Source organism: Malus sylvestris, chromosome 11, assembly GCF_916048215.2.
Source record: "Malus sylvestris chromosome 11, drMalSylv7.2, whole genome shotgun sequence".
Lineage (NCBI taxonomy): Eukaryota > Viridiplantae > Streptophyta > Magnoliopsida > Rosales > Rosaceae > Malus > Malus sylvestris.
In genome coordinates this window covers 36643958-36671324 of record NC_062270.1, presented here as the reverse complement: position 1 = coordinate 36671324, position 27367 = coordinate 36643958, and the positions used below count along the sequence as shown (strand labels likewise).

At 36.9% G+C, this 27367-nt stretch overlaps 1 long non-coding RNA gene and 1 pseudogene across 4 annotated transcripts; one reads left to right on the top strand and one right to left on the bottom strand.

Moving 5' to 3' along the window:
- The first annotated feature begins 524 nt into the window (after positions 1 to 524).
- Positions 525 to 4292, top strand: LOC126590003 (uncharacterized). Of its 4 annotated transcripts, XR_007612021.1 has the most exons (5): positions 525 to 739; positions 1183 to 1298; positions 1495 to 1584; positions 1733 to 1870; positions 1984 to 4292. It is a non-coding gene; the product is annotated as an uncharacterized LOC126590003 (long non-coding RNA). The 4 variants fall into 4 exon arrangements; XR_007612020.1 differs by lacking the exon at positions 1183 to 1298 and having other exon boundaries at positions 535 to 739; XR_007612018.1 differs by lacking the exon at positions 1183 to 1298 and having other exon boundaries at positions 536 to 739; positions 1485 to 1584.
- Positions 4293 to 4379: 87 nt separating this feature from the next.
- LOC126590001 (probable leucine-rich repeat receptor-like serine/threonine-protein kinase At3g14840) lies at positions 4380 to 27029 on the bottom strand (annotated as a pseudogene).
- Positions 27030 to 27367: the final 338 nt, after the last annotated feature.

Genomic DNA, 27367 nt, shown 5'->3' with positions numbered 1-27367 from the left:
AAAACTAAGAAAAATCTTAGTTCTAATTGGGTCACCAATCCCAAATACTTACACCAAAACATAACATACACATATCATTCAACGTCTGAGGGTATTCCCGTCTTTTCACGTTAACAAGAATTATTTTCCGGGACGGGTTGTGACAAATTTGATGAACCTAGTGGATCTAAGGTTAGGCTCAGACTTCAACAAAGAAGAGATTATGGTTACAATCAATATGTCTCTCATTACTGTAATGTCACTTCAAAATTTAAGCCTATCATGCCTTCAGTTGTGAGCATGCTCGAAGGCAAGGTTATTGTTCAAGAGTTAGTCTTAGACCCAAATCTCTAATCAAGTAATGAGATGGATCCAATGATTTAATCCTATTTATAATGGGCCGCGAGTAAAATACAAATTAGATTAATTAAAGGGTCATCGATTGCTTCATCTATAATTCTTTATGATATCTATCTAGTCAATCCTCATATAATTTGTTGGGACATCGAAAAAGAGAGAAAATGACACATATAATTCGTTGGGACACCAAAAAAGAGAGAAAATGACACCAAAAAAACCCCTCAGGAAGTTAATCGAGCTGCTATCGGTCACGAGCTTGAGGACCATACCTAGCTGGAGCGGACGAGATCGATCGAGTTGGCTTTCGTGTTTAGTTCAACTTTCTTTTCCCGTCTGTTTGGTTGGTGGGAAAATCCCTACTCTCTGTTCATCCTCAAACCTTTAAATCCACGCTTTCAAGGTAATACCCGCCGGCTTCTTAATTTAATTCCATTTTTAATTCAGTTTTCCATTTCCAATACCTATAAATATAATTACACAAGGAATAATAGGAACTAAAATTTCACATCACCAGAAATTTTTGTTTTCTAATCCTCCGCGGTTTCTCGCCAACCAACGGAGCGTTAAATTTTAATTAACTAAAATAACAGTTTTTATTTATTTATTCGTTTGTTGAACGGATTTCTGATAAATCCGTTGTTATTAGAGCTCGATCTCTCATTTCTTCAGATATCTCTCAACCTTTGGTCCAACTCTCTCTCACAGCTCCTCCATTTCTCCCCGTTCAAATCTCAGAGACGCCAACCACAATTGCTTCCGCTCAGCACAATTAGTTTCCATGATTACTCTTAAATCCTACTTCTCTCGCCTCTCTCTAAAATCCATTTTTCGATTTCTGAATAGGGTAAATGGATATTGTTTCTGTGTGCGGGTGGTACTCGGAGAAGTTTGTGAAGAGCCCTGGGACAAGGAGGATTGCATTTCAGAGAAGTAGAAATACAAGGCCACCCTCTCTTTGCGTATCCAATCTTACCCTTCTCCTAAATTCTAATCAAACTTTATGATTTATTTTCTGGGATTTGAGTTTTTATCTCTCGATTTTTTTTTTTTGTTTGCAGAGGTATTAATTTTCCTTTGACTGGAAATTTAGGGTTTCTTAAAGTATAATGTTATCAAATTCTATTTTAGTAATTTTCTTATTTTAGGCTTTTGTAGGGACTGCTAATATACTGAATTTTTTGTCTCTGCATGATTTGTGGTCTTTGAAATTTTTGGTCTTTGCATGATTTGTAGGCTTTTGCAGAGGTATTAAACTTTATGGTATGTTCTGTTTTTAACGTTTTACTTCTCGCGTGTTCCGTTATTTGGTTTCTGTTGTCTGCCTCCTTCTAAGTTGCTTAAGTATTTTCATTTTCCATTGTTGGCTTATGGAAATTTGTAAAAATGGTTGTAGTTTCCTGACCAAATCCCAGAAAAAATATGCCGAAACACAGTGTAGCATGCAGTGGACATCCGTTAAGTTTCTCTTACTCGCTATACGTTGGCTTTTGCCATTGACCTATCCCTTACGACCTCGCCATCAAGTATCAAGGTATGGATTTAACTCTAAATCTCCTTTGCGAACTCTTTTCAATTTATTTTATATGTTTTATGAATTACATAAAATTTTCTCTTCCTAATGTTTAATTGTTGCTAATTTTACAGTTTAGTTGTTTCCCCTAATCTGGTGTTGAATTGTAATCTTGTCTTGGCCCAAGACAATTGATCCGGCCTATACACAAAGAAAGATCCATGCACGTGCTAGAGAATTCTAGCAAAGTTCAAGTTGGTGGAAGAGTCTAGAAGAATGGTGAGGATTCCACCAACATACAAGATTAATGTAGATAATTCTAGCTTAGGAAGGTAGTGGAATTATCTAGATATCTCTAGCATGATGCTTCCATGCTTCTCCAAGGTTCCATCCATGCCTATAAAAGGAGAAAGCGTCCACACCATTTGAAACAACCAAGAAAGCAAGTAGTGAGAAGTGAGAAGAAGCAACAAAGCTTCTAAGAGTGTTTGAGTGTTTCCTCTTGCACTAAGTTTGTGAGTGAATAAAAGTCTTGTGTAATACTTTAAGTATTCTTTCTTTCTCTAGCCTATCAATTCCGCTGCGTTACATTCTTCCTTGTGAGATAAATATCTCCAAAGTAGTGAAGTCTATTTAAGCCCCAACATCTGGATGGTTAAATTTTGAACATTTCTTCTTCCAAAATCCACATGAACTGAACTTTAGTGCTGAACAGACCTGGGTTTTATTTTGTGCTGGAGTTCATATGTATTTAGATTGGGAACATAATCTTTGTTGAATTCTAAGTTTTTATCCACTTTTGCTTTTTTTTTTCCCTTCAATGGTTTCAATTAATTATAGCCGACCCCACTTAGTGGGAAAAGACTTTGTTGTTGTTGTAATGGTTTCAATTAATTGTTGTTTTAGTATAACTATTGCCTATATGTTTCGGTTGAGGTACTTTTCTCACCTTTTCTTTCTTCTTTTTTATGTTTAAATTTATATGTAATTCATCTTTCGTGAGCATTCATTCCAGGATTTGTTTTGTAAATGATTTCAGAACAAAGAAAAATTTTGCTGCTGGTATTTCATCCATAGTTAATGAAAGGTTGTTGTAATTGTTTTCTCCACTGGTTGTGTTCTAATGTTATGTTTTTCGTTGCACAACTGATTAATCGTTATCTTCTCACTAAGAATTTTCAATTTGAATATCACATGAGTTCGAAAGCTTCCTTTCACAATTTGGTAAGGTCGTGGAGCATAAGATCATATGCGATCAAGTCACAAAGCGCTATGAAACACGTATTATATTCCAACAAGGATATGATAAGAAAAGTAATTAAACTGAAAACAATAAAATTACAGCATCCCATGTAATTTTAATGTGTATAATGTAGGAGGAAGAGGTGGCAGCAAGTGAACAAGTACATGGAGCTATTTTTAATGCGTAATTTAAATTATATTCGGTTCGGTATTGGCTTCCACCATCTGATTCTGTTCTTTCATTATTTTATGTGTTATTGTTCTTCTTGACCATTACAGGGAGCTATGTTTCATAGGGATGCTGCACTTCTTGGTGCTATGTGGCCTAGAAGAAGCATCAGCTTCTGAGGGTGTCATTCAGTGAATGTGGTATGTACTTTGTGTTTTACGGATCTATGCTTTCTGTGCTAATTTTTTATTGTTATTGTTGTTGGGTAAGTATTTAAGTTAAGTAGTGGCAAACATAGTGGTTTTGCTCTTGCAAGGGAATTGTCTTTTTACCCCAGTAAGTAACATTAACTTCTGTAACAATTTCTTATAGCTTTGAAAAATGGTTTCTAATCCCGCAGTAGCGCGCGCGCCATATTTCTAGTTTTTACTAAAGCTTTGGGAAAGGAACATTTTAAATCTCTATTAGGCAAGTTGGACGTTTTTAATAAGGGAGAGCATCACGGGCTGATTACTTAATTACTTTGTACCAATTGGCTATGTAGTAGGGATTCTTGTAATTGTATATACCTATATTTTACAACAATCAAAATCAATCCAATTGAAGTAAATTCCAGAACTTCCAGAACTAATTTTAAGAAAACTTGGCAATTTGTTTATCTTTTGGGAATGATTTACGTCACGTATCATTTTTCTTTTCGTGCACATTCTTTGAACTTGTTTACCTTATATATTAGCTATATATTTTTTTGTAGAAAATCCTCCGTAAATGATTTCCGATTTTACTAAATTAAGTTCCTTCTCTCAACCAACTTGCTGTATTCTCCTCCATTTCAATTTCGGTGTACATTACCTACTCTCTCCACAAACAACCGCATAGCCAAAATAGTATAGTGTTCAACCAACTTACTCTATTCCCTTCCTTTACAACTTTTGTCTTTGCAATACGATGAAACTTGCCTAAACTTAATTGACTTTTTAAAACGTTAGTGACGATTTGTGATAATAAAATTCTGAAGCTGGAAACTTTTTTTGATACCCGTTTTTTATTTTATAATTCAAGCAGTAACAAACTAGTACTAAATCCGTTACTTTAATTTTAGTAACAATTGATCCAATCTAGGTATTGAAGTATAAATTTATTATTCGAAAAGAAAATCATTTTATCATACTACAAAATACTGAAAAGAGCTGATTTCACAATTTATAGTTACCATGCTGTAGAAACTTCTTCAGTTCTGCTTTCTACTATATTATCAAACAGAAAAAAGAGAATAGCTATAGAGGAAATGCAAATTATTTATTAGCTGATATGTTTAGTGTGCTGAGGATGAGTCAAACAGAGAACCGTGCAGCTCAAGTTCTCTCGCTTCTGTTCTCCCATTAATCTGAATCAGGATTGATGGGTTACAGATCGTGAGCAGACGCAGACGAAGCAGTCCATGGCCCTTCAGTTGACTGATCCATTTCTATCCGTTTCTCGCTCGTGCCCCTTCCAAAACTAGATTGAAAATGTTTCCTCATTGCATCGATCTCAATACTCTCGGCTTTTGGATCCGAGACCAACTCCTGAACAACAGCCTTTTCCTTCGAGCATGCTCACAACCGAAGACATGGTAGGCCTAGCTGTCGAAGTAACATTGCAACAAAGAAGAGCGACATTAATTGCAACAATCATCTCCTCTTTGTTAAAGTCTGATCCCAACCTTGGATCAACTAGGTCCATCAAATCCCCTTGCTGTTTTAGAAGTCGTGCCTACAAAAAATGGAAGTAGCAAAAGCAATATAAACTTTGTCTTTGGATTAAACTTCAACGATTCAAACGTACTTTCACACATATAAGGTATAGTGAGAAAATTTGAAGTTAAATTAGGAACTAGTAAATTCATGTTACCCAATCAAGAAGATAAAAGCTTTCTTCCTTTTTCCGGTACGTTGTGTTGTTCCTCCCGCTAACAATTTCCAATACGAGAATACCAAAACTATAGACATCTGCTTTATCAGTCAGATAACCTCTCATTGCATATTCAGGTGCCATATATCCACTGCAATATCATGAAATCATATCATTAACCCAAATTTAGCTAAAGTAACTAGTAAAAATATTGCTAATTGAATACTTATGATTAATCCAATAGTTAGAGAGATGCACAGTAATACAACTATATTGAAAGAACAAATCTGCCCTTGAATTGAACAACAAAGATTTGATGAGGTTGAAAATTATGTAAGTTAGAGATTTTCCGTTGCTCTATCTTCTTTTTTAAGGGTGGAAGAAGATTAAAACAAGACAATAAGAAGATAAATAAAAGTTTAGGGACTCACTAAGTTCTAGCAATACGGGTGCTAATGTGTGTATTATCCTCTTCATCAAGCTTGGCCAATCCAAAGTCAGATATTTTCGGGTTAAGATTTTTATCAAGCAGAACATTAGAAGCTTTGATGTCTCTATGAACGACCTTCAATCTTGATTCCTCATGAAGATAAGCCAAACCTCTTGTTGTACCAATACAAATCTTGTGCCTTGTTGGCCAATCCAACTTCAATTGACTTTCTTCTACCCTTTCAATTTGCCAAATTAAACAAAGTTGGTTGTAAGGGACATATTTTTAGTGCATAAGATCTTTTATGCCCACTGTATGATGAAATGAACTTTTGGCAAACAAGACTAATATTTATCGAATAAAACACAAGCGACACTATTATTTTCCAGGTACTCATAAACAAGCAATAGTTGATTTCCTTCAATACAACATCCGTGGAGCTTGACAAGATGAGGGTGTTGCAGAGCAGAAATCATGCCAATCTCATTAACAAATTCACGATTCCCTTGCTTTGATTTGGAAGAAAGCTGCTTAACAACTATTACGGTGCCATCTGCTAGAATGCCCTACATTTGAGAAAGATAATCAAATTAGCATCACTACGGAGCAAATTAACTTTCATTAGACCGGACAGTATCAAATTAGAAAAAAAGTGTAATCAATAACTAAATTCTTTGCCCCGAAGAATACCTTATAAACAGAACCAAAACCACCCTCACCAATCTTATTGGCTTTGTTAAAGTTGCTTGTGGCATCTTTGAGTTGCTTGAAGGTAAATTTACCAGTTTGCAGGTCCACACCCTTCAAATCTGTATAACAAGTAAAATTCATAAGAAATTGTGTCTAAGAAAACGTTTTGAACGATAGCATTCTTAGTTCTTAATACTTTGTGCCTGATTCTAGAATTTAACTAGTAACTGGATCCATAGGCAGACACTTAGCATCATGAGTTTGGACGATACATATATTACAGCAACATCAAAGTGCCGGAAAGCTCAATATCTAAATAATTACTGTCTTTGTGGTGCACGTTAATATGCTTGAAAACCATGCAAAATACCCTAAATATTGTACTTAGTTACGAAAAAACTCGATCAGAAAAAGTAACGGAGAAACAGAAAGGAAAAATAAGTATAACAGAATAAACTGCAAATTAATACCATCCTCCAATGTCTTTTGTTGTCCTAGGAGGCCTCTCTTCCAAAGAATACCAAATATCAGTAGTATCATGAAGACTGCTCCAACCACAATTCCAACCACAGCACCTACAGGCAGGCCACTTCCACCAGGTTTTGGCGGGGGATCAAAGTCTGTCGAAAGCAAGAATATAGCTTAAATGAGTGTAAATGTAAATGTAATTAATATGAGGTTGGATTGCTCAACCAGCTATCTAATGCAAAACGAAACAGAAGATTGAACCCGGTCTTTAGGGCATCCTTAAATAATTAGATAGTATATGAAGTAATCTCTCGAACAAACTTTCGTTGGATGGTTGTAAATATTATATGTTTACTCTAGTGAACTGGATAGTTTTCATGTAAATAGTTAAAAATGCTCGAAGTTGAATTTTGTTGTATTTAAAAGCGCATACCCATCACCTAGGAAAAAAAGAAGCATATTATGTGATAAGAAAATTTAAGAGAGTATTTCTTCAAGTCTTGGCTCAAACTATGTAAAACAAGAGAAACACGCAGAAGCATTTTTGTGAAATAACAAGGGAAAGGAAATATTGAAGAAGAAGAACCTTGCAGAAGTAGGATCTCTTAATTTAGTAGATATATCAATGCATATGGTCGATGCATAGTAATTAGACGAAGCTAAAATCAGTGGAAGCTTACTTGGGTCTACTGATATAGCTGAAATAAGTGGACCATAGACTCCTTTAACAGGGATCGCCGTCGTCCCTTTCCCGGCCCAATAGAAACGAATCTCCAATGTATTATTAGTCACAAGAGCAGTAAAGTTCTTTATGACTACATCACCAAACACACCAGCTTCATCCATGATATTGAAGTCCTTCTTCACTAGTTTTCCCTGCAATATATACATATATATATATACACACACACACACACACACTAATTTAGTTGCTTAACATTTCATGATATAAACAATACAACAACAACAACAAAGCCTTTTCCCACTAAGTGGGGTCGGCTTAATGATATAAACAATGCTTGTTGAAAATTAGAATAATTCACTGGTATACATGGAAGTGGATGCGATACTTACCTGAATGTAAATGTCGAATATGCGCCTTCCCAAGCTTTTATACGTTTTGCCGTTTCTAAACTTTATCTCAGCAAAATGGAGGTTTACAGTGTAGTTTCCATTTCCCAGACAAAACCCAAAATAAGTTAGAGAGATGGGTGAAAGGCGTGCGTTCATGTACAGTTGAGGATTGGCCATAGAGAGTCTAGTTCCATTAGTCCCTATATAGGTGTCATAAGGGCGTTCAACATCAATGAACCAACCGGTGCTGCTTAATGCCCAATTTGTGCTGCTCTGGTAAAATGATGAAGGTCCAGCTTGAAATGTGTCATCATCATATACTGTATCTTTCTCTCCAGCGACAGTAAATTGTTTCCCACCACAATTTATATGGAGAGAGTGTACAAATCTATGAAAAAAGAAAATGGAAATTAGTTGGCATTGAGGAGGAAAACTAAAAAAGAATGAACCGAAAAAATAAAGGTAATTATTTGTGTAGAAACTCGGCTTACATTTTGGACACTTCAAAGTTTTTAAACATGAAACAGTTATCCTGATAGAGTAATTCAGGGTACAGAAAATGTCAGCAATCATAAATGAGAAGAAGTTGGAAAAAAAAAAAAGTACAAAATACACCGTTTGATGCCGAGGTAAATTTATAGGTGCATGATTTGAGACGATTAATTTGAACTTACGAACTATTGCCATTTGACGAGCTTGCAAACAAATCACTGCAGAAATTAACAAAAATGAAAAGTTAAGCTTTTCTCCACATAACACATACAGATTAACTTCAAGCTAATGAAGACATTCTTACAGGCCTACTTGTGGTTGACAACTTGCATCCTCTAAGGCGAGCTTGTTATATGAAAGATCACTGCACAAAAAGAGCTATGACGCAAATTCTATTGAATTGTAAGTCTCTGGCTGATTAGAATTAGTGAAAAATAAGTTTTTAATTGTGTATTCACTTGACTTGTAATATTGCCAAGTGTGGGTTCAAAGATGCAAGGCAAATAATGTCATGTGTGATGATCCTAGAAAATAGCTAAATGTGTGGCTGAGATCACTTTGTGATGTCTAAGGTAATATTCTCTTTGCATGACTTGTGTGTGATAGAGAGAGTGAGAGATTTTTGAATGACGAAGGATTTTCCTCTGCTGCATTCTGCAAAGCAGCAACTCCGCCTGTGTAAGTTTATCTTACATTGCCGGTCCCAAACCCGGATAAAGGAGGAGGGGGAGGGCGTCAGGTAGTTGACAGCCGGCACTCCTCGGTTACGTCGAATCCTTATGAAAATGAATCCAGAACGAAATCGCGCTAAAGCTAGGACATCACCCATAAGTGGCATGCTGTGTGGCCCGAGCACAGTGATAAGTGAGTAAGGGTCGCTGTATCTCCATCGGCACCCGGATGCAGTGTTAAATGAGCAAGGGGTAGGCCTGGCAATTCCTGACACGACCCGATAACCCGACACGACACGACACAAAATTAACCGGTGTTCGGGTCGACACGATAACGAAACGGGTCGTTATCGGGTAACTCGATAAGCACCTGTTAAGATAACGGGTTGGTTCGGGTATACACGTGGGTAACACGATACACGATAAGCAGAATATTAATTTAACAATTTTATAATCCTAAAAAAATACTATAATAATTATATATATATTAATTTAACAATTTTATACCCCTAAAAACTATAATAATTATATATATATATATATATTAAATTAACTATAATAATTATATATATATTAAATTAACTATAATAATTATATATACTATAATAATTATACCCCCAAATTATTAACTATAATAGTTATATATATATATATATATTAAATTTTATACCCCTAAAAACTATAATAATTATACATACAAAATAAATAGATTTAAATCTACTTAATAAATAAATAAATATATATATACACACACACCATTGAACTTCATGGGATACGAATTATACGAAACTAATTTCAACGATACAATCGTCAAACTTGTTTGTATATGCTTTGAGATCGCATCAGCAAAAAATTACAAAAAACAAACATTCACAGATCAAGTAACGGGACAAACTTTTCGACGGTTATAAACGAAAAATCACGATTTAACGGTTATTTTAACTCCAATTTTGATGATTTTTTACAACTTCACTCCTTGACCTTATATGAATACAATGAATGAATTCGATCTTCAATTTAAAATATTTACAATAGGGGATACCACAAAATCTTATGTTATACTTGATGAAAGTATGAATAAACTCTTAAGTGTTAGTGAATCTATTGTTTTGATGGGATACGCATTCTATGAAACTAGTTTCAACGATCCAACCGTCAAACATGTTTGTATATACTTCGAGATCGCATACGCCAAAAATTTCAAAAAATAAACATTCACAGATCAAGTAACGGGACAAAACCTTTCGACGGTTATAAACGAAAAATCACGATTTAACGGTTATTTTAACTCCGATTTTGATGATTTTGTACAGCTACACTTCTTGATCTTATATGAATACAATGAATGAATTCGATCTTCAATTTAAAATATTTACACTAGGGGATATCACAAAATCTTATGTTATACTTGATGAAAGTATGAATAAACTCTTAAGTGTTAGTGAATCTATTATTTTGATGGGATACGCATTCTACGAAACTAGTTTCAATGATCCAACCGTCAAACATGTTTGTATATACTTCGAGATCGCATACGCCAAAAATTGCAAAAAACAAACATTCAGATATCAAGTAACGAGACAAAACTTTTCGACGATTATAAACGAAAAATCACGATTTAACGATTATTTTAACTACAATTTTGATAATTTTTTACAGCTACACTCCTTGACCCTATATGAATACAATGAATGAATTCGATCTTCGATTTAAAATATTTACACTAGTGGATACCACAAAATCTTAGGTTATACTTAATGAAAATATGAATAAACTCTTAAGTGTTATTGAATTTATTGTTTTGATGAGATACGCATTTTGCGAAACTAGTTTCAACGATCCAACCATCAAACTTGTTTGTATATGCTTCGAGATCGCATACGCCAAAAATTGCAAAAAACAAACCTTCAGAGATCAAGTAACAAGACAAAACTTTTCGATGGTTATAAACGAAAAATCACGATTTAACGATTATTTTAACTCCGATTTTGATGATTTTTTACATCTACACTCCTTGACCCTATATGAATGAATTCGATCTTCAATTTAAAATATTTACACTAGTGGATACCACAAAAATCTTATGTTATACTTGATGAAAGTATGAATAAACTCTTAAGTGCTAGTGAATCTATTGTTTTGATGGGATACGCATTCTACGAAACTAGTTTCAACGATCCAACCGTCAAACATGTTTGTATATATTTCGAGATCGCATACGCCAAAAATTGAAAAAAAAAACATTCAGAGATCAAGTAATAGGACAAAACTTTTCGACGGTTATAAACGAAAAATCACGATTTAACGGTTATTTTAACTCCGATTTTGATAATTTTTTACAGCTACACTCCTTGACCCTATATGAATACAATGAATGAATTCGATCTTCAATTTAAAATATTTACACTAGTGGATACCACAAAATCTTATGTTATACTTAATGAAAATATTAATAAACTCTTAAGTGTTGGTGAATATATTGTTTTGATGAGATACACATTTTGCGAAACTAGTTTCAACGATCCAACCGTCAAACTTGTTTGTATATGCTTTGAGATCACATATGCCAAAAATTGCAAAAAACAAACATTCAGAGATCAAGTAACGGGACAAAACATTTTGACGGTTATAAACGAAAAATCACGATTTAACGGTTATTTTAACTCCGATTTTGATAATTTTTTACAGCTACACTCCTTGACCCTATATAAATACAATGAATGAATTCGATCTTCAATTTAAAATATTTACACTATTGGATACCACAAAATCTTATGTTATATTTGATGAAAGTATGAATAAAATCTATAAGTGTTAGTGAATCTATTGTTTTGATGGGATACGCATTCTACGAAACTAATTTCAACGATCCAACTGTTAAACATGTTTGTATATACTTCGAGGCATATGCCAAAAATTGCAAAAAACAAACATTCACAGATCAAGTAACGAGATAAAACTTTTCGACGGTTATAAACGAAAAATCACGATTTAACGGTTATTTTAACTCCGATTTGGATGATTTTTTACAGCTACACTCCTTGATCCTATATGAATACAATGAATGAATTCGATCGTCAATTTAAAATATTTACACTAGTGGATATCACAAAATCTTATGTTATACTTAATGAAAGTAAGAATAAATTCTTAAGTATTAGTGAATCTATTGTTTTGATGAGATACGCATTCTACGAAACTAATTTCAACGATCTAACCGTCATACTTGTTTGTATATGCTTCGAGATCGCATATGCCAAAAATTGCAAAAAACAAACATTTAAAGATTAAGTAACGGGATAAAACTTTTCGATGGTTATAAACGAAAAATCACAATTTAACGGTTATTTTAACTCCGATTTTGATGATTTTTTACAACTACACTCCTTGACCCTATATGAATACAATGAATGAATTCGATCTTCAATTTAAAATATTTACACTAGTGGATACCATAAAGTCTTATGTTATACTTAATGAAAGTACGAATAAACACTCTAGTGGGTCACTTTCATTAAACTTTGAGTTCCATTGGTAAGGTTTAAACTTTTGAGAAAGACTTCACAACCTTGAAAACAAAAACGCTTTCATTTTGCATATCCTTGCACACTTAATATTTGTAATAGATTAGTAGTGTATGGATGTATTTTTTATGAGGCTCTTATTTTCGAGTGTAGATGTAGTGCTTAAACGACAAATGTGTTTTAATATTTTGAAGTAATATTTATGTGACAATGTGTGGTATGTGCAAATTTAAAAAGAAAAAAAATATTTTTCTTAACGGGTCGGGTCACTTTACCCGTTGGGTAAAGTGACCCGACCTGTTAAGGACCCGTTAAGATAACAGGTGTGACACGACACGACCCGTTAAGATAACAGGTGTTACACGAAAACGACACGAACACGACTGACACGACCCGTTTGCCAGGCCTAACAAGGGGGCCATAGAAACTTCTTTTCGAAGGACTCCACTCAAAGTTGTTTGGGAGCATATGCTCCTATTAACTTTACACAGGACACACAAAAGAAGTACTTTGATCCTATTAGACGGGGGAGGGTGAAGAAGCTAGGACAGAAGGGTAGAGTTCAAGAGAGTAGAATGCGTTTAGGAACGTGGAATATAGGAACCTTAACGGGAAAATCTATGGAAGTAGTGGAAGTTATGGTGAGGAGAAGGGTAAATATTATGTGCCTACAAGAAACTAAGTGGGTTGGTCTTAAGGCAAAGGATCTAGAAAACTCAGGGTTTAAGCTTTGGTATTCGGGCACAAATAGAACGAGAAACGGTGTTGGCATCATCGTGGACAAGACATTGACACAAGATGTTGTAGATGTCAAGAAGGTAAGAGATAGAATCATGGCAATCAAGATTGTAATAGGACAAGAACTCATCAATGTGATTAGTGCGTACGCACCTCAAGTAGGGTTGGATACGAGTTCGAAGGAGAAATTTTGGGAAGACCTTGGAGACTTGGTACAAGGAATTGCTCAGACAGAGAAGTTATTTATAGGAGGAGATTTAAATGGACACGTGGGCAGGGAGACAGGCAACTATGGAGGTTTTCATTGTGGCCATGGTTTTGGGGAGAGAAACGAGGATGGGGAAGCTATCTTGGATTTTGCAATGGCATATGACCTCTTCTTAACCAACACATTCTTTAAGAAGAGAGAAGAACATGTGATCACCTACAAGAGTGGGTCGTCAAAAACACAAATAGATTTTCTTCTAATGAGGAAAAAGGATCGTATAACTTGTAAGGATTGCAAAGTTATACCGGGGAAGAGCTTGGCTAATCCACATCGCTTGTTGGTGATGGATGTACATATCAAAAGAGTGAGAAAAATGAACAAGACTTGGAAGTGCCCAAGGACTAGATGGTGGAATCTAAAATGAGAAAAACAAGCCATTTTCAAAGAGAAAGTAATCACCCAGTGTGTGTGGGATAGAGAGGGGGAAGCTAGCCAAAGGTGGGATTCCATGGCTAGCTGTATCCGAAAAGTAGCAAAAGAGGTATTAGGAGAGTCCAAGGGCTTTGCTCCACACCAAAAGGAATCTTGGTGGTGGAATCAGGAGGTACAAATAAAGGTGAAGGCTAAGAAGGAATTTTGTAAAGCCTTATACAAGGATAGGACCGATGAAAATGGTGAAAGGTATAGAAGAGTGAAACAAGAGGTGAAGAAAGCTGTGAGAGAAGCTAAGTTAGCGGCTTATGACGATATGTATAAGCGACTAGATACCAAAGAAGGAGAGTTGGATATCTATAAACTAGCTAGAGCAAGGGAAATGAAGACAAGGGACCTAAACCAACTGAGGTGCATCAAGGATGAGGATGGAAAGGTTCTTGCTACAGAGAACGCGGTCAAAGACAGATGGAGAAGTTATTTTCATAATCTTTTCAACGAAGGACATGAAAGGAGTACTTCTTTAGGGTAGTTGAGTAACTCAGAAGAGTGTAGAAACTACTCTTTTATCATCGAATCAGGAAGGAAGAAGTGGTTGTAGCTTTGAAGAAGATGAAGCGTAGAAAAGCAGTGGGCCCAGACGATATACCGATTGAAGTGTGGAAAGCCTTGGGAGAGACAGGTATAGCATGGCTCACTGACCTTTTCAATAGGATTTTGAAAACGAAGGAGATGCCAAACGAGTGGCGAAAGAGCACTTTGGTGCTTATTTACAAGAATAAGGGCGACGTACAAAATTGCATGAACTATAGGGGTATTAAGCTAATGAGTCATACAATGAAACTCTGGGAGAAAGTCATTGAGCATAGATTGAGGCAAGAGACACGGGTTTCGGACAACCAATTCGGGTTCATGCCAGGGCGCTCAACCATGGAGGCAATCTATCTCTTACGAAGATTGATGGAAAGATATAGAGATGGGAAAAAGGATTTACACATGGTCTTTATAGATTTGGAAAAAACGTATGATAGGGTCCCAAGAGACATTCTTTGGAGGATTTTAGAGAAGAAAGGAGTACGAGTAACATATATCCAAGCTATAAAGGATATGTATGAAGGAGCAAAGACTGCCGTAAGAACTCATGAAGGACAAACCGAAAGCTTCCTCATAACTGTAGGATTACATCAAGGCTCATCCTTAAGTCCTTACCTTTTTGCGTTGGTAATGGATGAGTTAACATGACATATTCAAGATGATATTCCTTGGTGTATGCTTTTCGCAGACGATATAGTGTTGATAGATGAAACTCAGGAAGGGGTAAATGTGAAGCTTAACCTTTGGAGATAAGTGTTGGAATCTAAAGGTCTTCGCCTAAGCCGATCAAAGACAGAATATATGGAGTGCAAGTTCAATGCAAATGGAGGCCAAAATGAGTTAGGGGTGAGGATTGGAGATCAGGAAATACCAAAGAGCGACCGTTTTCGCTACCTAGGATCTATCTTGCAAAAGAACGGAGAATTAGATGGAGATCTCAACCATAGAATACAAGCTGGATGGATGAAGTGGAAGAGTGCATCCAGCGTGTTGTGTGATCGTCGTATGCCACTGAAGCTCAAGGGAAAATTTTATAAGACGGCAATAAGGCCGGCGATGCTGTATGGCACAGAATGTTGGGCGGTGAAGTATCAACACGTACACAAAATGGGTGTAGCGGAGATGAGGATACTTCGTTAGATGTGTGGGCACACGAGAAAGGATAAGATTAGGAATGAGGATATCCGAGGTAAAGTAGGAGTAGCCGAAATTGAAGGAAAGCTGAGAAAAAATTGGTTACGGTGGTTTGGACATGTGCAAAGATGGCCTACTGACGCTCCAGTTAGAAAATGCGACTACGGGACAGAGGTTCAGGGCCGAAGGGATGGAAGAAGGCCTAGGAAAACTTTCGAAGAGACTCTAAGAAAAGACTTAGAGTACTTAGATCTAACGGAGGACATGACACAGGACCGAGCACAATGGCGTTCTAAGATTCATATAGTCGACCCCACTCAGTGACTTGGATTTTTCAAGTCTCTAATCGAGAAGTTTTCCTCACTCGGGAAATTAAGGGAACACTACCTCAACCTACATGCTCCACTCACAAAGCTTCAAGATACAAGCTTCAACAAAAGAAAAATTCAAAGAACTTAGTGAAGAAGGTTTTGGTGTATTTAACACAATACATTGAAATGAAACAAAGCTTATTTATTGATATCTCCAATAAGTTACAAATATGTACATATACATAAGTCAAAATAAACGAACAAGAGGGAGCCTTCACAAAGGTTGCTTAGGAGAAGTCTCAGCAGTCGGTAGAGCCCCAGAAAGAGAAGGCACCGAAAGGGGATCATTCGGAGCCTCAGTACTGGACAGAACCATAGAAGGAGAAGGCATCACAAAGGTTGCTTAGGAGAAGTCTCAGCAGTCGGTAGAGCCCCAGAAAGAGAAGGCACCGAAAGGGGATCATTCGGAGCCTCAGTACTGGACAGAACCCTAGAAGGAGGAGGCATCAGAGGTTGATCATTTGGAACTTCATTACGCGGTATAGCCCCAGAAAATGAAGGCAATAAATGCCTTTGGAACAAACCCACAAACCTCTGATGATCATGTAAAATCTGACCATCAGATTCCTTCATCTGGTCAAGCTTCCTCTTCATGTTTGTAGCATAATAATATGCTAGCCGGTGCAACTGTTTATTCTCATGCTTGAGCCCTCTAATATCCTGTTTGAGACTCATCACTTCAGCCGCCAATGATTCAACTTGTCGGGTTCGAGCAAATAGGCGTTGGGCCATATTAGACACAAAACCTGCACACTAAACACTGAGAGCCAGAGAATCCTTAACAGCCAACTCATCAGACCGTTTGGAAAGTAGTCTGTTATCTTTGGGAGTGAGAAGGTTCCTGGCCACCACCGCATCGGTCATATCATTATTCATCACGGAATCCCCAACGGTAAGAGGACCAGTATGGGACAAGAATGATGGGCGCCATATGTTGTCTGGAGAAGGCGTGGCTGCCTCTTCAACAAGGTTCAAGTTAAAACGATGGTCGGAGGGGCCAGACATTTTCAAAGGTGTTGAAGAGAGAAGAGGTCGAACAAATCAAGATCTTAGAAATGCAAGAAAGGAGCTTCTACTGGTGGAGATTCAAGTGTGCTTTGGAACTTAATACTAGCCTCTATAAAAATCTACACTCGACGGAGCTTCAGAAATCGAAGAGGCGCCTGCTCAGAAATCGAAAATGCGTTTGCTTTCTCAAAAGCTGGGTTGCTCAGAGACCACGAGGGTCGATCTCAGGAATCGAAGAGGCGTTTGCTTTCTCAAAAGCTGGGCTGCTCAAAGACCACGAAGGCCGATCGTAGAAATTGAAGAGGCGCTTGCTTTCTCAAAAGCTGGGCTGCTCAGAGACCACGAGGGCCGATCTCAGAAATCGAAAAGGCACCTGCTTTTTCAGCCTTGTCAGTACCTGCCACATGCACACTCAACTTTGCAGAAATTACAGGCATTCTGTCGAAGATTTCTAGTGAAGTAGAAAGCACGTAAATGTTACTGTTTAATCATCCACTTTCCACACGCAACATCAGCTCACGGGTACCACATATAAGTTTGCCAAAGATCTCTGACAAAGTTTAGACACGTGAAGCTTGCAGCTCCCATTACATCGCTATGACCAAGAAGGGTAAACGAATAGCAAAGAAACAACACTAACAAAGTTTAGACACATAAATTTTGAAGGTCTAGCTACCATATTATTACCCACAAGGGTAAAGGAACATGACCACTGCTGGATAATTGGAAAGTCCATGTGTGTCAACCTTCGTGCTCCGTGGCAAGGTAGACTAGCAAACAGGCCTAACCTTTACTCACATTCGAGAAAACACTCCCAACAAGATTGCTTGCTTCAAGTTCGAAGAGGCACCGCCCTCCGAATCTCGAGAGCCAGACTCCCAATATGATTACTTTCTCAAAAATCGAAGAGACACTGCTCTCCGAATCTCGAGAGCCAGACTCCTAGTAGGATTGCTTTCTCAAAAATCGAAGAGGCACCGTTCTCCGAATCTCGAGAGACAGATCCCCGACAGGATTGTTTGTTCAAAACCCGAAGAGGCACCACTTTCTCAACTTCGAGAGCCCCGTAGATAAAGCTTGTCTGTAATCTTCACACCGTTTTCTCAACTTTGAGAGCCAGATCTCCTTGGATAAAGCTTGTCTGTAATCTTCACACGCAACATCAGCTTTCCATATACCACAGACCACTTTTTCAAAGTGCTCTGACAGAGTTAAAACACGTGAAGCTGGCTGCTCCTACTACCGTGTTATGACCAAGCAGGGTAAATGAATAGCATTACTACTTGTTAGGGAGACTCCTATATATGTCGACCTCCATCCCTAACGGACAGGCAGACCTGCAAAAATGCTCAACCCTTCCTCATATCTGAGAGGGCACTCCCAACGAAACCTCTCGAAATACTCAACTTTCTTTCCCCCCGAGAATACCTCTGCAAACAAGCCACACCAGAGCAAGAATATCTCATATCATCAGGGTTAAAAGCAAGAGTATCTCATATCATGCTTTTTCCCTGTCTTTTCCTTTGGCCTTGTTCTTACCTGCAAGACAAGGAGAAAGAGAGCAATCAGTCAGCACTTGGAATCAAGCTTCCAGTTCGAAATTGACTGCTTGGAACCCTTTACCTGATTACTTACATGGCATTGCTCTCGAGTACTCATCTTCAACATCTTATGCTTCCAGAGAAGATACCACATCTGCCTGAGGAACAGATAGGGCAAGTGAGAAGGATACAAGGAAGCATGTGGAGACAAGCGTAACAGAACACGTGCCGATACATCCACTACTTTGTCAACAGCAAAAGTATCCCATATCAGCAGGGTCGAACGTACTCTAGATTTGATGGACTTGTTTTGACCCTCAAATTCTTCAATCGGCCTTATACTCTGGAGGAAACTAGAAAACCCTCCAGCCCAGTTCAAGAATAAACCTGTGGAAAGTTACTTCTTTAAAAGCAAAAGTATCTCATATCACCTCTTCTCATTTTCTTCTCTTTATCCTTCATGTTGTCTGCAAGATAGGGAGAATGAGAACAATCAGCCGGAACTCGAAATCAAACTTCTGATCTGGGACTGATTGCTTGGAGCTCTGATTGCTTACCTTGTCTGTCACCTATTTCAGCAAATCCCCTAGCTCGGCGACTTGGGGGACTCCTACTACATGGTTTGTATCACGCTTGACCAAGCCTGAAACTACAAGTAAGCGTCAAGTGAAATTGATACATTACTTTGTGCATCTCCACCAGTTAAAGATACCATCTCCCACAATATTTCCTAATGTCATTTGTACTAAATCATTCACTTGTACCCACTAAAGGAGAGCTTGAACCTATGTACTGTGTAAACCCTTCACAATTAATGAAAACTCCTCTACTCCGTAGACGTAGCCAATCTGAGTGAACCACGTACATCTTGTGTTTGCTTTCCTATCTCTATCCATTTACATACTTATCCACATTAATGACCGGAGCAATATAGGGAAGATCACAAACTTAATACTTTCTGTTGTACCAAAGTCTTCACTGCTTTTGTGCATCAACAATCCGTAAGTCCTTACCTTTTTGCGTTGGTAATGGATGAGTTAACATGACATATTTAAGATGATATTCCTTGGTGTATGCTTTTCGCAAACGATATAGTGTTGATAGATGAAACTCAGGAAGGGGTAAATGCGAAGCTTAACCTTTGGAGAGAAGTGTTGGAATCTAAAAGTCTTCACCTAACCTGATCAAAGACAGAATATATGAAGTGCAAGTTCAGTGCAAACGGATGCCAAAATGAGTTAGGGGTGAGGATCGAAGATCAGGAAATACCAAAGAGCGACCATTTTCGCTACCTAGGATCTATCTTGCAAAAGAACGGAGAATTTGATGGAGATCTTAACCATAGAATACAAACTGGATGGATGAAGTGGAAGAGTGCATCCGGCGTGTTGTGTGATCGTCTTAGGCCATTGAAGCTCAAAGGGAAAATTTATAGGACGGCAATAAGGCCAGCGATGCTGTATGGCACAGAATGTTGGGCGGTGAAGCATCAACACGTAGGTGTAGCGGAGATGAGGATGCTTCGTTGGATGTGTGGGCACACGAGAAATGATAAGATTAGGAATGAGGATATCCGAGGTAAAGTTGGAGTAGCCGAAATTGAAGGAAAGATGAGAGAAAATCGGTTACGGTGGTTTGGACATGTGCAAAGAAGGCCTACTGACGCTCCGGTTCGAAGATGTGACTACGGAACAAAGGTTCAGGGCTGAAGGGGTAGAGGAAGACCTAGGAAAACTTTGGAAGAGACCCTAAGAAAAGACTTAGAGTACTTGGATCTAACGAAGGACATGACACAAAACCGAGCGCAATGGCGTTATAGGATTCATATAGCCGACCCCACTTAGTGGGAAAAGGCTTTGTTGTTGTTGTTGTTGTTGTTGTTTTGCATTCTGCAGAGCAGCGAGGACATACATTCTCTGTGTGATTTTCTTCATGCTTTCATTTTCATTATTAATCATCTTCCCCCCAGTCCTCATATTCATTGAGGTTTCATAAACCAGAATAAAAGAAGCGCTAACAAATTCTTTTCCAGATGTAGTATGTCAGTACAAAAGGAAACAAGGGTGAGGAGAAAGAGGTACGCATTCACATGGTTCGAATGAAGTTTTTGATATAATAGTTTTATATCTTTCTTAGTAAATAAAGCATAAATTTCCTTAGTAGCAAAAAAGTAGCATTTGGAAGAGAAGCTTACACGTTGAGACTCGGCGGCCAAGCAGGTACAGGTCCAGTCAGCAAGTTTCCGGTTAAGAATCTAAAAATAATGAATACAGAAAAACTCAGTAAAGAATATAGTGTTTGTTCTTAGGAATTTCTTTGTATAAGGTTTGAAAATTTGAGTTTGCCAACTCTGAGTGCATTAGATCAGTACTTCCACCTGAAAGCCACATCTGATGGTGATCACCTTATGTCAGTTAATTGCATGAGTAGTAATGACTCTAATGAATAAACTGAACTTTATTGCAGTATAACCCGTGACTCTTAATTATAGTAATCGTGATTGGAAATACTTCCAGCTTGTCAGGCTGGGGTGTAACAAAACCATTGAAGAATGTCTCCTTGAATTTCATGTGAGAAAGATTAGATTGGTCATTTGCTTACATATAAGTCACATATGGTAGACTACCGAAGCTGCTTGGAATTTCTCCGGTCAGCTTGTTAAAGCTGAGGTCTCTGCACAAACAAATAGCAAATGCAGTTTAGATGTGCCCTCTGCAGAGAGGGAAATGACATATGAAAGAGATGTTCTCTTAATAAATACAGAAACATAAAGTCCGCCCTACATTGTCTAAGTCACTTCAATAATCATTGAATTAGTAGAATCACATCCAGAAGAAATTTTTTATTTGAAGACGGAAAAATAAGGGACTAAGACATTAGTACTTACAAAGTTACCAATTTGTTCATTTGCTCAAGATATGGAGGTATCTTTCCAATCAGGTTGCAACTCCTCAACATCCTGCAACAGACACCAAAGCTTTGAGTTTACAGAAGACTTCTGGTACAGACAAAAATTGTGTGTCATGGAACCATTAACTCACAGTGTCCTCATGTTTTTCATCTTATTCAGCGAAGGAATGGGTGATTCAGGTCCACTCAAGTCAGTGATTCTCCTGCAAGTTAAAATTGAGCCATGAACATAAACTACGCATTTCGCTAATCATTTTGTATTTAAAAATAGAGAAGGGATATACTAACAAGTCAGTTAAGTTTGTCGAAAGAGAAATGCCAGAAGGAATTGGCCCTGTCAAACCGCTAGCCCGAATCACTCTGTTTCAACGAGTCATAACATATGAATTAGAGATGAATTTCAGAATCAAATAGCAGAAAGATGACACACAAAAGAAAAATACTCACAGTTTTTCAAGATTTGTCCAGTTCTCAATAAAATCAGGTATCTGCCCGGAAAAGTGACTGTCACAAACCCGACTGCATAATGATTGGAAATGGGAAAATACTTCGAATTAGTATCAGAAAGCAGTGAAAAAAATGTACAAGTGCTCATGAAACCTTTAAGAAGGAAAAACCACAGAAGCTTACAAGTCCTTTATTTTGGTAAGCATTGCAAATGTTTCTGGCAACTCCCCGGTAAAGTTGTTTGAGGAAAGCAGCCTAAGTATGAAATAGATATAACAATATATCAATGATAAAGAAGTAGATGATTTACTGGTGAAAACATCCAGAATTTGTATACAAGAAAGAAAATTCCAAATAAACCAAATACTTTTTAACTCGGTAAAATTTGAATAGGACTCTTACATTCTTTCTATGTTGGCCCAAGATCCAAGCTCCTGAGGGAGAGGTCCAGAGAAATTATTGAAACTGATGTCCCTATACAAACAAATTCAATTCCATTGATTAAAAAAACATCATTAAGGATCTCCGCAGAATCACATGGGGTAAGCAAGAAACAAATGCTCAATTAACACTCACAAACTCTTCAGGGTGGTGATGTCTCCAAGCTCTTTGGGGATAGAACCCGTCAAACGATTTCCAAGAAGGGATCTGCATCAAAAACTATAGTCTTAAGATCACTTTTATCAAGCAAGAGGCTCAAAAACATTAACATGTTCGTCAATACGAAGGCAATGAACCCCATGTGTTCGATTCAATATTTATGATTCAAACGCCTCATGACCACGGAAGCCCATCATGAAAAAAACTCAATGTAGTAGATTCATAGTTTAAGAAAGAAATGGCTGAAGAACATTGGAATGACCAAATAAAGCAATAAGAACATGACATGAACATCAAACACAAAAATGCATGCAGTTTGAGAGAAGACAGTACATGTTCAGAAGTGGAAGAGAGCTCCATTCTGGAGGGATGGTACCGCTCAGGTAGTTGCGGTTGAGGTCGCTGAAGGAGAAAGAAAGAAACCAGTTATTGTCTCGTTGACAACAGAAATAAAGGTAAGCTATATATGAAATTAGAATAAACCATTTACACGACACATAGTTATTTTCTTTTTACTTTTAATAATGTAAACTTGGAGGGGTAAAAATATGCTTACATTTCTTGAAGATAGGTGAGATTTACCAGCTCTACTGGGAGTGTTCCTTGCAAATCTTGGGATCTTAGAATTCTGTGTTTCATTGGAAAACAGGTTTCAAAGATCAGTTGCAAATTAAATATCTATTACGCATCTATACTGTGACTAAAAGAAAAAGCTGCCACATAAATGAGACCAAACAGTTAAAACACTAATTTATCACAGAAAATACTTACTTTTGGTCAGGGAATTAAATAGGAAGAAAGAACTGGTTTTTTTACTTTAAAACCGAAGGAAAATGTCCAATGTTCTTTAGAAAGAATAAAACTTGAGGAATTACACAAACGGTAAATGTGTATATGTTACAAGCATATTGTGAATCATTCTTTCATCGACTTTGTAACTAATAACTAGGCCGATACAAAGTTGTTCGTGTACAAGAAGTATGCAAGAATCATGGTGACTGCGAAATTTTGTACGTTGATCAAGTATGCAAGAATCAAGCCTAAATACAGTACAGCAGTAATACCAAGTTCTAACAACGCAGCATGCCACAGAACGTCTATGCTGGCTCATGGCCAGCTCAAAAACACATTGCTGTCGTAATTGAGCAAACCGGTCACATCCCATGAACTCGATTTTGCAGATAAGTTTAACTTGAATTGCGGTCCAAGGTAGGTTGTAATTGATGTTGCATTGGTCATTCAATAAAAGAAATGGTTTAGTCTTTCTGCATTTCTTGAATTTCAAGGCACAACAAGGTCTTATTAGACCAAGAAAAACTTCCAATTGGTTGCCGGTTGAAGAAAAATTAAAAATCTAGAGGGTAAAGGATTTGGGAAAATGGAAACCCCACTAGGGTCTAGAGATATCAGAATTACGTTGGCTTTATACCCAATGATTGATCACAAATTAGTAATTGTGTAATGATGGCAAAGGCAGCCTAATTTTAAGATGCGTTTCATTTTCTTCATATTTTTTGTTTGTAACCCGACAAAAATAGAATTGGTCAAAATTGAAATTTTCAATCCAACTTGCATGTCAAGAATAACTTATAGCTTCATGAAAATGATTAGTGCATAATTTGGTTTTATTCATGTCCCTCGATTCGTCAAAGGCCAAAAATCAATAGCGTGCATGAAGAGAAAAAGATGAGTGATAATCACTTTTCATAGCTCTAAACGGTAGTAACATTTACTTGTTTTACATACACAATAAAAGCTTTAAAAATTTTACGCCCCAAAGCTAGGAGAAATTTTGTGTGCAGAGAACAAAACTGGTTCACTAAGTATCATAATACAAGTGGTTTGAATTTTTTTTTCAAATACTTAATCATTTATATTATGATACTTGGTGTACTGAGCCGTACTCCTAACACACTAAAAAATCTCTCCTAAGGTAGGGTCGGGGCGTGAGAAAATCAAAAGAAACAAACAAGCTCGACTTTGCTATTAAACTATCGCTCAAATCCAATTGAAATCAATTGGCTTAACCACCTTGCCCGACATAAGGTTGAATGAGTGAATACGACGTGCCAACTTGCCAATAGGCAACTCGATGAGGCCTACACTAAGCCTTATAATTCCTACTTTATTTTGGAGGTTTCATGGGCATGGGGTTAGGTTAGAGCAACTCCATCGTGGGTGATAGCCTGGTGGACCAGCAATCATTTCATCCAATTGCCCTGCTCTCCTTGCTCCAGCTCATATAGGCGATTGGGCTGGGAGGAGGGGGGCGAGTGAGATGACGGGCTCAAATCGCAGGCTGAGTTAGGAGACATGTAATGAAAAATTGATTGATACTTTTCAATAGAAAAAAGAAAAGAAAAATTGATTGATACATATATCAAATAGACGTGGGGTCCACAAAACCGATTTCCAACCATCTAATCAACATCTCTTCTTGCTATCTTTACGAGTTTTTCTAGTTGTCGAAAAGGTAAAATGTCGTGACGAAATCACCAGCTAATCCTTTTTTTGAAAAAAAAAAATCTCTCCTCGCGGACTTGTGATCAGTTTACATCAAACAAATTTATTATTTTTAATATTTTTGATATAATATTATATACCATGCTAACAAAAATTTACACGTATTTATATATGATTAAACGTAAAATTTTATGATATTTAACTTGTACAATGTAAGTTATTTGTCTCACTTAGTCTACATGCATAGTTAATTTTCTATGTAGGAGGCAAGTGCTCCTTTACCACAATAATGGAAAAGTGTTGAGCTTTTGCATGATGATGTGGGTTCAAATTCCGTCGCTGGCTAATTTAACATCTAACCTAACAAAATCTATCACTTGACAAAAAAAAAACTGTTCTATATAACCGAACGTTTATTTTCCAACTTATGTCTCTTTATCACATTAAGTACTTAAATTAGTGTTTATTAACACAATAATCTTATGTGCATGTTATGTGTCAAATAAATTGAAAACAAAGAATTTAGAATTTCCTCCATTTTTTTTCAACTTCTTTAGACTAAACAACTGTTCTTTTACAAAATTTGATTGAGATGCTTTGATCAATTGCTAACTCAGCATTTATTTCATTTATTTAATATATATATATATCCACTTAAGCTATCTAACAACTAATTTCCTACAATATGGGAATTTTAAATTCGCAGTTTTATTAACTTTTTTTTTTAATTTGGTATCGAATTCGTCATTTATGAGATTCGAACCTAAAACATCTCACTTCCAAGTGAAGAGGAATACCACCAGACCGTAGTACTGAGTGTCGTCTTTATTAAAAATATTAGTTTAAGTACTTCATCATTATCACTAAAAATTAACTTTGTATTTCTGTTATTATATTTAATTAGTCTATTCTTTCATTAAAAAAATAAATAATGAATACTTTCATAAAAAACTTCATTAGCTTATGAGATGTAGAATAATTTTTCATTACGTTCGGAAAGTACACCATGTGTCGTTGTATAAGTGGAAGCAAATTTTATTTTTCAAATTGTGTTAATTTTTTAACACAAGTAACTCATCATTTATATAGTGACACGTGATATATTATTTAATATTCTAGGCACATTGAAAAATCTCACTAAGTTCTTAGTCGGGCATGTTTGTTTTTGAGAGAGAGAGAGAGGTTTACATGCTGGTAATATGGCAGACAGTGGAACTTTCATAGGAGCAATTACAGCTGATGGCATTCTGAACTGCTTTGGGTAAGCTTAGATCAGTCCATGGAAGTTGGCCGCTGCATGGATCTGCGTCTCCACTGAAATCCCAGTTCGTCTTCCCCAGTGTCTTTGCTATGTCTTTCAAAGTTTGCACTGCATATACGCAAAATAAAATGCAAACAAATTAACATCGTGCTCAACAAATGGTGAAAAAAAAAATTTGATGCATAGAAAAGAACTACAGAGTGCACCTTAGCATCATATGATTGAAAATTTCAACTAAGTTCACACAAATATCATTTTACCTAAGGTCCATTTGATAACCATTTTAAATTTCAGTTTTTAATTTTTAGTTCATTGGTAACTGTTTTCACTTCTCCGAAAATTGTAAACTGAAAACCAGAATCAACCCAAACCAAATTTTGGAAACTCAAAAAAATTGAAAACTAGAAGATTATCAAACGAACTTAAAACTATCATTTATAGAATGAAACAAAGGAAACTAAGAAAGATTTTGACGTAGAGATATTGAGGTGAATTACTCGTACCTTCATCATTTGGCAATCGAGTAGCTCCAAGGGCAAAAGTTACAAAGCAAGCTACAAAGAAAAGAGAATGAGGAAGAAGTCGAGGGAAGAACATATTCATCATTTCTCTAAGCAAAGTCTTTCACATTTGAAGAGAAAACCAGAGACAAAATGATCAGTTTGTGCAGCTAGGTGGATGGAATATGTTGAGTGGTTTTGAATTTGCTGTTGTATGTATGAAAAATTGTGAGAGTGGTAAAGAAAGAGAGATTTGTGAGGAGAATGAGTCTGAATTACAGCTTTTTATTTGCTTGAGGGGAGGGAAGGAGTGGACCTCGAAGGACACAAACGGAAGTCAATGACTTGTGTTACCTTACTTGCCCTTAAAACCAAAGACCAAACAAGAAAGGGAAAAAAATAAAAAAATTTCCCAACCACTTACTCTATTTATTTTTATTTAATTATTTATATAATTAAGGATACATTTACATAAATTACTTGTACAAGAATTAATTTAGAGGTCGCAATTGGTGCGATGGCAAGTGTCTTCGCCCATAAGCGGTAGGTCTCGGGTTCGAGACTTGGGAGCAGCCTCTTCATAAATGGGGGTAAGGCTAGCCGACATTCACCTCTCTCAGACCCTGCGTAAAGCGGGAGCCTTGTGCACTGGGTACGA